The sequence below is a fragment of the Bos indicus genome, chromosome 6 (genome assembly GCF_029378745.1).
Source record: "Bos indicus isolate NIAB-ARS_2022 breed Sahiwal x Tharparkar chromosome 6, NIAB-ARS_B.indTharparkar_mat_pri_1.0, whole genome shotgun sequence".
Classification (NCBI taxonomy): domain Eukaryota; kingdom Metazoa; phylum Chordata; class Mammalia; order Artiodactyla; family Bovidae; genus Bos; species Bos indicus.
The window spans coordinates 87196386-87208438 of record NC_091765.1 but is presented as its reverse complement, the minus strand read 5'-3'; the positions used below and the strand labels follow the sequence as shown (position 1 = coordinate 87208438).

At 41.5% G+C, this 12053-nt stretch overlaps 1 protein-coding gene across 4 annotated transcripts in view; it reads right to left on the bottom strand.

Moving 5' to 3' along the window:
• The window catches only part of SLC4A4 (solute carrier family 4 member 4), a 363818-nt gene that overhangs the window by 274880 nt on the left and 76885 nt on the right, over positions 1-12053 (bottom strand). The window lies entirely within an intron of this gene.

The window sequence follows — 12053 nt, the reverse complement described above, 5'->3', positions numbered from 1 at the left end:
GAAATCTATGTTTTCAGCTGTCACACTGCCGTCATGAACAAAATTGACGTTTTGAGGAGAAAGAAGAAAAGGAGAATATATACTAGGCAGGCTACCAAGCAGAGTCTCCTAAAATGTACTTCTATGGTTGTTTTTTTCCTTCTGGTTTTTGTTTGTCTGGCCCCATCATGCAGCATGTGGGATCTTAGTTCCCTGACCAGATATCAGACCTGTGCCCCCTTCAGTGGAAGTGTGGACTATTAACCACTGGACCCCCAGGGAAGTCCCATATGGTTGTTTAACTACAGAACTATAATGACCACATTCTTTTCTTCTAAAGGGGGACAGGATCTTTTGGTAGAAGCCCCTCAGTTTGCTCACCCTCTGTGCTGGTCCATTCCTAGGTAAAGAGGCAATGAAACCTCACCAGCTCCTCACTCCCCACCCCTACCCTCCGGACATTCCTGTTGCTCCAAGGCTCAACTCAAATGCTCCTTTCTCTGTGATGCCTTTTCCTACTCCCCATGTCAAACCTAGACATTTTCCTCGATGCCCTCATACCACCTGGTGGATAGCTCTATTATAGTAATTGTCATAGTCTCTGCAATTTGAATTGTGTCATTTTCTCCACTAAACTGTCAGGTTTCAATTTTCATCTCTGCAGGCCCAGTACCCAGGTCTGTGCCTGAAAAGAAAAAGTACTCCCTAAATATTTCTTTTGAACTGTGATGTTGGAGAAGACTCCTGAGAGTATATGGACTGCAAGAAGATCAAACCAGTCAATCCTAAAGGAAATCAACCCTGAATATTCATTGGAAGGACTGATGCTGAAGCTCTAATACTTTGGCCACCTGATGTGAAGAGTCAGCTCATTAGAAAAGACCCTGATGATAGGAAAGATTGAGGGAAAGTGGAGAAGGGGACGACAGAGGACAAGATATTTGGATGACATCACCGACTCAACAGACATTGAGCAAACTCCAGGAGATGGTGAAGGACAGAGAAGCCTGGGTGCTGCAGGCCATGGGGTCGCAGAGTCAGACACCACTGAGCAACTGAATGACAACAACAAAATATTTCTTGGACTGAATCAAAATGGATTAAATTGAATTGACTTGCATTGCACTGCACTGAGACTCAGGGATCGGACTGCATCTCTCCTCTCACCCTATTGTGGTGGCTCATGGGGTGTCTACCCCAGAACCATGAAGAATGATGACAAGCTTACTAGCTTATGGTTCATACAAGTAGATCATGTCTCAATGAGATCATGCATTAGCTTGACTTTCTGGCCAAAAAGGAGAGTCCAAAAAAAAAAAAAAGTTACATTAGCTTATTTCCTCTCAGGGGAACTATGGAGAAAGGAATAAAAGTCACTGTTTAACAAACAAAAGGCTGAGAAAACATTTTTTTCATTTAAGAATATGACAAATTAGTGAAAGTGACAAAAATAAATAAAAACCTACCACATACTCAAAAAAAAAGTTGCACAATTGCCTAAAAGCCAAACTGTAATTGTGAATGTGCTGGCATTTGGCACAGAGATCAGGATTTCAAGGAAGTGAGCCACTCTTTCATGAACAGGACTAAACTGAAATGTCACAAGCAGCTTTTGATTAAACTACGATTGTCACAGTATATAGGAATGAACTAACATATGGTGTTTTTAAAATAAACTACTAACCACATCCAGTGGTTTCAATTAAAGAATGGTTCATTGCTTACAAAAATTCCCCTAGATCCAGCTGTCTTCCAAAAAAGTCCCATTGCCTCACTGAATTTCCACTGTCATCAGGCAGATTACTAAGGGACCAGTCTTGGATTAGATGTGAACACTCAGGGCAGCCTTTGTAGAAAGTACTTTCCCCCAGCTTTATCTCGTGGCTGAACAAATCCTGGGGGTAATCTCCTATAAGGAACATAAGTTGAATTGTAGCTATCTTAAATGGCCTACTAGAAATCTCAGAGATAACCAAAAGAATTTTTCAGAATGCTAAATATGATTATTTATACCTTAGTGTTCTGGAATTTAAAAAAAATAATAATAAACAAGTATTACGAAAAGATCTAGTAAGACCCAAGTTTTTGATAGAAGGAACATCTCTTAGGGAGGACTCCAAAACCAATACAAAGAGGTAATGTAAACAGAAGAATGAAAAGAAGCTAGAGAATCACCGTAATTATTTCATAATCATGGTAGAAAAACTATCCCTTGGGGGATTAAAGATAAGACAGGCAGAGGCCACTTGAAACTTGTCTGAGGACAGCATTAGAGATCTGGTCCTGCTAAGAAATGTGGTTCTATTTTGAGGGGTGAGAAGCTAGCCTCTGCCACTCACCCAGTGATTTTTCTGTTCTTTGGTCTCACTGTCTTTCTCAATAGTCAGGGTCCCTCCACAGTGTCTCTTTCTCAGAACTGGTCATCTCCTCACTCTCCTTGGGCTTCCCTAGTGGCTCAGATGGCAAAGAATCTGCCTGCATTGCAGGAGACCAGGGTTCAATCCCGGGGTTGGGAAGATCCCCTGGAGAAGGGAATGGCAACACACTCCGGTATTACTCCCTGGATAATTCCATGGTCAGAGAGGAGCCTGGTGGACTATGGTTCACGGACTGCAAAGAATCGGACACAACTGAGCGGCTAACACTTTCCTATCTCCTTACCTTCAGTGTTATTCATGTACTTTTTTTCTGTGCCCCCCCACCCCCACTGGCCAAAATGTGGAATTCAGTGACATTTTAAAAAATCAATTGTTACTTAAAATAAATATAAGCTTCAGGTTGGTTTTTCTACTAATACGTTGCCCTTGATTGATCTCTTTTTCATCCAAGCTAGTACGAGCCTTCTATTAAAATTCCCCATCTTCACACTTAAAGACAGAACATTTTCCCCACCTGCCAGACAAGGAAAGCCTCTCTGTCACTTCTACTGTACACAAAAAATATGCAATGCAAAGATCCTGAAGTTTATCCCATTATATTCATCACTTAGGTGTTTTACAAATGTCAGAAAGAATCATAAAACAATAGAATAAAAGGAGCTTAAAGAGAATGTGGCATACACATTTTCCAGTCAATCTGATAGGGGAAAAAAAAAATCTATAAACCTTCCAAGTTTGATTTGAGCAAGAAATAATAACTCAGGAAAAGTTTCCTTTAGCCACACACTTCTCACGCACTTTAGAAAACTTTGATTAGCATTTGATCTAAATGAGTGGCCAGTGGAATACCAGTTATCTACCTTCAGTTCTCATTAACCATAGTATCTTCTGTTCAAAATCTATATTTAAGAATTGGAGGAACAAGGGAGAATATTAGCCATCTCTGGGTGTGGACATCAATAAAATAATCCAAAAATCTCTCTGAACTTTTTTGCTTGTTTGTTTCCTTGGTTTTTGTTCATTTGGGGAATTCAGCAATTTCACAAGAAATAAAAAAGCAGAGTCAAAGAACTGACCTAGGATTTTATAAGCTGCTCATGCATGCATTCTGGATACTACACAAATCTGCAGTGAATTTCTGGTTACAGAAATTGCTATTCCCATGACTTGGTAACAGAAATCAGCCTATTTTTTGCTGAAAACAACTTCAGTTTTGAACAAACACAGCCAGCTATACAGTCGGCGTGTTTCCTGTAAATCTGCATCCAGAAGTCACATTTTCCATTACACCTAAGTTATTCCTTCCTCATAAATGAAGCAGAATCAATTAAATGTAATTTCTCTGTGGCCTCTGTGTTAAAATTTTGGTAACTCACAAAGGATAATTTTAATACAGATTGCTGGAACACAGTAACACCACTACCAAAAGTAACTCCTAAGGGTATTGAGTACACTCTGCTTTTAAAAAAAAAAGGAATTTGGCTTAATTGGCAAGCAGCAAAAGAATAAAAAATTTCAGGGACATTCTTGTTTCAAAACCATTACATCATAATTCTGAGAAGGATGTACAAAGGTCACCTAAGTTCATCTCTGCAGCAACACGGATTAATCTGTTTATCCATGATAAACATACATAAACAATTCTTAAAATTTTCCATGTAAGACACTCCACAAACAGCCTCCGTGACATAAACTGATTAACGAATCTCACTATCATAAGTAACCATTTTTATATACTATCCTCACTTGGCAAAGTGGAATATGTACCCCAAATAGTCTTATGCAGAGGGAAGCTTACTCCAACTCAACATGCTAATACAGTTCTTTAGTGAAATGCCATCTTAAATAACATTTTGCATTCTTGCACTGACATACATATCTTCACACATTTTAATATTTTCTCATGAGAAAAAGTACATGCAGGGTAGCACTTTTTGTTTCTGTTTTGAAAATATGAACAATTTCTATTTTTTATGTGCTAATTAGTCATTGCAAAGTAAATGTTGCAGACCTATACAGCATGAGAAAAAATACTTTTCCTGGCCTTCTCTCTTTTCGTGTCACTGTTGTTCAACTCACTCTACTGCACAACTCCAGTGACTTCTATTTTAATCACATTTGAATAAGATTTAGGTTGGGGAAAATAGCATTTTTTTAAACTAAGGTAGTTGTTAATACTAAACTTTTCAGTTTTTATTTTTGCAGACAGAGCAGAATATTTTAACCTACTTGATCATTTCTGGACATTTTATTTGTATACCCACTCAAAGGATATGCTACTTCAAAACATGACTCAAATTAAATATGAGATATTGCTCCTGCCAGTGGGGCTCTAATGATATCGTTGGAGAGACGACACACACCTGAATTAAAGAAGTGAGTCAATACTCAAATCACCACAGGTCTAAGTATCAGAACATGTAACATACTTGTAAAATAATGTAAAATACTTGCCACAGGAGTTCAAAAACTGGGCAAGTCATTACGTGCTGGTATAAATGCTCTCTTTAAGGCCTGCAGAAGCAGAGTAAACCTACAACTTGCATTAAACTACCTAAAATATTGAAAACAGTAGAGGAAGCTCCATTAGTCTCAATTTCTTTTTAAATGTCTAAGAAGCCCAAGTTAGGAAACTGTTTTCAGTAATGAGGAGCATTGGAAGGGTTTATTATTATTATTATTATTACTATTTATTTAATTAAGGAGAGACTAGATGAAAGTGACAGTTTAGCAATCTGGAAACCTTATCAGAAATAACTCCCTTCTATTTCAAGTTAGACCCTGAAGGCAGAAAATCCAAAGAAGATAATGCCTTACGAATGCAAAGGAAAAGGCAGACACAAGAGACACTGATGGAAAACCAACAGGACTCAGTGAGTGGCTGTCTATGGAAGAAGAATATTTAAGAGTCAAAGATAACGAAGATTTTGATTATATAGGTAACAAAGATGACAGGGACTCCATGCTCACCACACCTCTACAGAATGTGATGAAAAGTCAAGTAACACTCCCCATCCATGGGAAAGTTATTAAAAGAACCCAACATTCCTGCTTCCAGATTGTGGTCATGGAAGAATTCCAGAGAATTTATTTATAGAGTATACCCACGGTCCCCTATGGTCCCTCATAGCAATTTTTGCATTAACAGTTTAAGTCCATAAAGTCCTGAATCTAAATCCCTGGAATTAAGAACCCATGGAGTCCTTCAAGAACTTTTTATATGAGAAATTTCCTAAATAGAATTACCATTTCAAGAAGATCCCTACCAATATCTTTCTTTTTTTAATCACACATATACTCTCAAATACGCTCACACCCTCAAGATTCTTATCTTATAACCTTGAACTCAAACCACAGGATGCGTTCTGCCTTCTGCTGAGGAGCTAATGCCTGTGACCCACAGTCATTTACACCCTCTTCGCTTCATTAAAGTATACTTCACATCTGACATTCCACATGGGGCTCTGGTTTTCTCCCATTTTCCACCCCAAGTCACAGTCTCTTTTTAGCTTGCGTACCCCAGCCCCTGGAGCACAGTGGAACCCTCTGAGGCCTCCAGAACTCATGAGTCACTATAAATAGCAACGACATCAACTCTCCCATGACACACGTAAACACACTATTCATAACATCTCATGGCATGATAAAATGGAATATCTATTGTAATAGAACAGTCAGAGGCTACGAGAAATGACACTCTTCCATAGTGTGAAGGACTGCCACTTGGAGGCAGCTTCAAGGTGACTTCAAGTGAATCGCATTTCCAAAACACCAGGCTCCCTATGAGGTGTACATAGTTAACCAGTGAAAGAAGGTGGAAGCACCATGACACAGCCCTCCTGTACTCATCAGCAGCACAGAGGAAGAAACAGCAATTATGTGTACCACACAAAACACAACATTGTTGAGCCTGCCTCGTGCCACCAGAAACACAAGTATGCCAAACATTTTCCTCTCTGCACAGCACTGCCTTCAGGTTGCTGACTCGTCCCACCCAACTGCCCTTCTTAGCCAGATTAATTTCACTGAGAAACACAAAGAGGCAGAAAAGAGATCCTTCTCAGGAAAGAAGGGACAGACCATTTGCCTTCAGGGGCTCAGAAGCGAAATTCCAACTACTGGCTGAATTCAAGGACACACGTGGTAATAAGCAGTCACTTGCTCTACTGGCTGTCTTTTACACAAAACAGGAGCACGATCAGTATCACTTCTGCCTGATGAACATCTTGTTTCCTTGGTCCTTTCACGCTATGCAGCATCCAGGCTGTACCACCAGCAAGTTATTAATAAGAGACTGAATTTAAGCTAGATCTCCTGAAGATGCCATTGGGATCCAGGAGTCAAGCTGACAGCCAAAGCAAAGGAAAAGCTAGTGGGCATTGATAGCACAAAAGGCAGAAGCGCTTAAAGAAGTAATTCTGCAAAGTTTTAGTCTGACCCTTTGGCATTACCTGTGTACAGTGGATGGGAAAAGATGAGATCGAAGAAAGTGTTCAGAATAACTCAAAATAATAATTGCTAACCAGATACACCGCTCACTTAACACTCAGAGCACTATGGATTAATTTCTATCATTATTCCCTTTACAGGAGAGGAAAGTGGAGTACTGAGAGCTTAAGTATCTTGCCAAGTTCACGCTGCTGGTATGAGCTGGTATTCGAACTGTCTAGCTCAAATGTGCTCCTAACTGCCGTGACCCACTGCCTTTTCAGTAAACTTCCATCACAAGTGACCCTTCTGAAAAGGCCAACTTTTAGGTTTTCAATTATTTTTTAATACAAAAAGCCTTTGTTTCAGACCTAAAGATAAAATGCATCCTCCTACGTATATAGGATGAAAAATAGAGAAGAGGATAAAAAAGACAGTGTGTTTCTTTTGTGTTTTATTTCTTAACAGGGACAGAATCTACTCTTCGCATGCACACTTCAGACTTCCTTCTCTCCTGCATACTGGTTCACTGGGGGGATATGCAAATGGTGCACAGAAAATTGTAAGAATCTTAGATATCGGTATTTAAGGCCTCGCCTGAAAACATGTAAGAATCAAGGAAAAAGTAGAAATGCACCCAGCAGAATGAAGTCGGGTCGGGGGAGGGCACAGGGGTGTATGCAAAGTCAAATGACAAAATCCCAAATAATCTTGGCTCTTATGCAAAGGTACTCTGTTCATTTCCCTGGAAGCACCAAACAAAAGCGGCTGCCCATTTCTCTGCTTCAGTTTCCTGGCTATTACTGGATCACCCACGGGCATCCATGTTCCAGGCTCACAGAACAATGCTCACTAGCATAAATCCATCAGTCCTGGTACTCATCCAAAGAGCTAAAAAAGACTACCACACGACTGAATGAACGTCTGTGTGCGCATACCTAGCGACAGAATCCCACCATGGGCAAGACATATGTGTGAGAGGCAGTTAGCACCTCCCAGCACCGAGGCATGTGCGAGCTTGTCAAGAGATAGATTACACATCAGACCGAAATGCTGAACAGGATGTTCTGCTTGTAGCTCTGTTTGCTAACATTTTATACATCTTCAGAGTCTCTGCCGTCACAGAGAGGCCTGTGAGTCCCCCACGAGCACCCCAGCACACTAACAAAATGCAAAGTGCAGAGGTCACTCCATCGATGGTAGGAGTTTAGCTCGTCTAGGACCACCTCCCCATCCAGAATGGGCAACCCTCGGAGGACAGCAGTTGCTAACTTAGGGGGAAGAAAAAGTGCACAGTGGGGGAGGCAAAGGGTTATTTTTAAGAAAGAGCACAATCGAGCTTTTCTCTCCACCACCCACTCCACACCACCTCCTCGCTCCCTTGTCTCTCCTCCTGCCTGCTCTTCCACTTCATTTGTCTTCCCCAGCCTCCCGCCCCATTGCTCATGTCCCACACTTCTCACACGTGTTTTCTTCTCTGTGTCCCAAGGTGGGACACCAGCTCAAACGCCACACAGAGAAAAACAGCTGTGTGAGGCCTCAGAGCTGCTGCTGAGCTTGGGGGTGGGAAGAGGGGGACAGGGACAAAGAAGCTGGCTAGCTTCCTCCTCAAAGCTCCCAATGCCTAAGATTCAACACATGCATCCACTTTTTAGAAGCCTTCTCTTGACACCAGAGCCACAGGGAAGAGAAAAAAGCTTCTGTGTTATAAGCTAAATGAACCCATTAATTACGTCATCTTCATATGTGCCTGAATACTTGAAGATATTTGGCTTATGTCTTATTACAAATGTCCTTTACTATTTGTCCTATGCCTCCTCAATATGGCTTCCAAAGCTGAGTCACCTGAGCTCTTGTGTGGACTAGTGAGCATTTTTAAATGTAAGTGATAAATCCACGTGCTCTGTGGATTGATTTCCTCCAACAGCTGTGAGTGACAAGCAACTCAACACACTTGGGAGTCGTGTGCCTCGACCAAAGTAGTGCTTCAGCAATAGCTGAAATAATGAGGCACTTTCCAAAGTGGAGTAATTAAAAATCAGGGCCAACTTTAACATGGCAAGAGAAAAAGGCAGAGCAGGAAATATAAAGATCACGTATGAGGATTACAAACAAGAAAACCACTTGGATCTTCATCTGAGACCAATAGAAGCAATACCTATGTCTTCCTCTGTGGCAATCCATCAACTCAACTGGATGGCTGGATGGCATCACTGACTCGATGGACGTGAGTCTGAGTGAACTCCAGGAGTTGGTGACAGACAGGGAGGCCTGGCGTGCTGCGATTCATGGGGTCGCAAAGAGTCGGACACGACTGAGTGACTGAACTGAACTGAACTGAACTGAAGCATATACGCTGGGCTTTCCAGATGGCACTAGTAGTAAAGAACCCACCTGCCAACACTGGAGACCTAAGAACCTCAGGTTCAATCCCTGGGTCGGGAAGATCCCCTGGGGAAGGGCATGCCAACCCACTCCACATTCTTGCCTGGAGAATTCCATGGACAGAGGAGCCTGGTGGGCTCCAGTCCACAGGGTCACATAGAGTCAGACATGACTGAACTGACTTAGCATGCACACACACACACACACTATGTACCAGGCACCGACCGTGCTGGGTGCCAGAGATAACACAGGAAAAGAAGACAAACCTGATCCAAGCTCTCAGGGAGCTTACGCTGTCCCATCAGCACAAGACAAAACTGTAGGTTTTTTTTACTAACTGTAGGTTAGTAAACTCCCGAAGTGAAACATGTATTACAAAGGAAAGAGATGAGAACTGTGGAAGACCAACAATGGAGAAGCTATTAATACATCAGATAGAATAGCAGGGCAAAGCATCGCTCTCTGAAGAGACAACACTTTGAAGCCGGAACATAAAGGCAGAGAAAAGCTAACCAGGGCAAGAATGAGGGACCATTCCAGAAAGACAGAATTGCACAAGCAAAGGTCCTGAGGCAGAAAAGGTTTGGACACCACTGAAAAATCAGTGTGGCTGAATTAAAGTGAACAAGGAGCAAGTAATGCAAAGGATTCTGGTGAGACACAGTGGGCCCTGAGCTTTGACCAGGATTTCATTCTAAAGAGGGAATGGTATGACCCAATTTGCACTTCGTGATAATCACTACTCCCTCTGTGTGGGAAAAGATATGAAAAGCAGAGGTTGTTCCAGTTGTCTTAAGCAAGAGGGTAGGATTCCCTGGATCAGAATATGGCAGTCACATTAAAAAACAATAGACAGATTCAGAGGTATTTTAGAAGTAGAACCAACAAAAGTTATCGACATATTGCAGATGAGGGTGACAGGAAGGGAAAAATCAGAGATGATTCTCATCAAGGGGCTCTATTTCCAGGTGGGTTTTTTCAATAGTGACAAGCACCACCTGATATAACACCAGGTCCATGCAAGAATCTGGTCTAGGGGGCCTGGCATGCCTGTAGACATAAGTTACTTAAAAACCACAGATCTAAGAACAAGAGAAACTTTTGTCTTCACATTGGCGCCAGAGCCCTATAGTTTCCCCAAAATCACACGCTTAAATGTCCCTTTACATCTGAGTGCAACGATTTTTAAGTAGAATCGCACCAGATAAACCAGCTATCAACCCATCTAGTCTCCATGATAAGCAATGGAGAAAATACAGCAATTTCTTTGAGGATCTTCATGTCAAGTTGGATGTCAAATACGTCACAGGCATATGACAGCATAACTTACTGACTAGCAGAAAATAACTAACTATAAAATACAAATTTATTGATCATTTCTTTGTTATCATTGTCCTTAACAATGTTGTCTCCGTAGGATCGCTTCAGAAACCAAGTATACAACCCAATGCAGTACTCCCCAAGGAGAAGACCTCTAAGATAAAGAGTATGAACTGCCTTCCGTCCTCTACATGCTCTACTCAAACTGGTCTCCAGAGGCCACAGGAAGTCACAGCATTCCATGGAAGACAGAGATTCAGCCTCAGTGCCTTTCTGACCTGTTCATCCCTATTACCTACTTGAGTATTACTGGCATAGTTTCCACTGCCCTTCCTAAAAAGCTATTACATAATGATCATCTCAAAATCCTGTGGCCCATTTGTGTAAGTGAGCATCTCTTTCCCTTTTAGTATTTATAGAGATGATGCACTCTTGTTCTTAAATTGCAGAATGAGAGACGATGAGACAGACAGACAGACAGCCACACACACACACACACACACACACACACACACACACACACACACACACACACACACTGGAGACAGCACCTCTGATTCTGGCTCAGGTCTTGCCAAAACAGATAGCAAATCGAGATAAACTAGTAATGTATTTGGAAAGGAATGTTATCTTTCGTTCCTCAAGACTATTAACTGTGACCTTTTTTGTCTGCATTTCAAGGACTTTGCTCGAAACAGACCCCATTTTTTTTAGTCAATATACAAACAATGCCTTTCAGAAAGGCTCTCCCCCAGTGTTCCAGTGAAAAGCATGCAACTCCTGCCTCCTGTCCTCTGGTCCCATGTAAGTCTTACATTTACTCCAACACTTTAAACTTTTAATTCAGTGGTCCATCCCCAAACTGTCCTCAGAACATTCCTCTTTAATTCGGTGGTCCAGCTGACAGCTCCTCTCCACATAAGTACCTCTCTACCTGCTAAACCACCTGCTCAGCTCCAGTAGACAGACTATAAAAACAATTTACAGATTCACATCACTACACTTCACAGCCTCATACTTAACTCTGTAAATTCACTTTCAACCGTTCTGAGCTGTTAATTCTAATTTAGCCTCTCATCACCTACAAAGACTAAACTGGATCTTTATCTTTGCCACCCATGTTGGATTTTATTGCAGGTTCTGGATTTCTGCAACTGTAGCAAAGAGAGGAAGAACTGGGCTGAGCTCGCCAACATGAAAAGCTGTCACTATGTAACTCATGTTGGGGACTCTTCCCAAACTGGCATATGTTTCTGCTGCTTTTCGCTTCTACGGCTTTTCGCTTCTACTGCATATATTTATTCTCACTCTAGCCACAAAGCTGCCCAGATAGCCCAACGTTCTCCACATCGAAAGAAACCAAAGCAACAGACACATAAACCCAAACACACATCCACCTGCTTGAATCCAAGGATGTGCTTTGACCTCCTGCTATTCTGTGCCAAATAACACCTCTATCCAAAGTCTGATGATGGCTAATAGTTTCAACATTTTCAGAGCTGCGTCACTGTAAATGACCCTCTGATTTTCAGGATGTTTTCCCACTATTCTTTTTTAAATCAA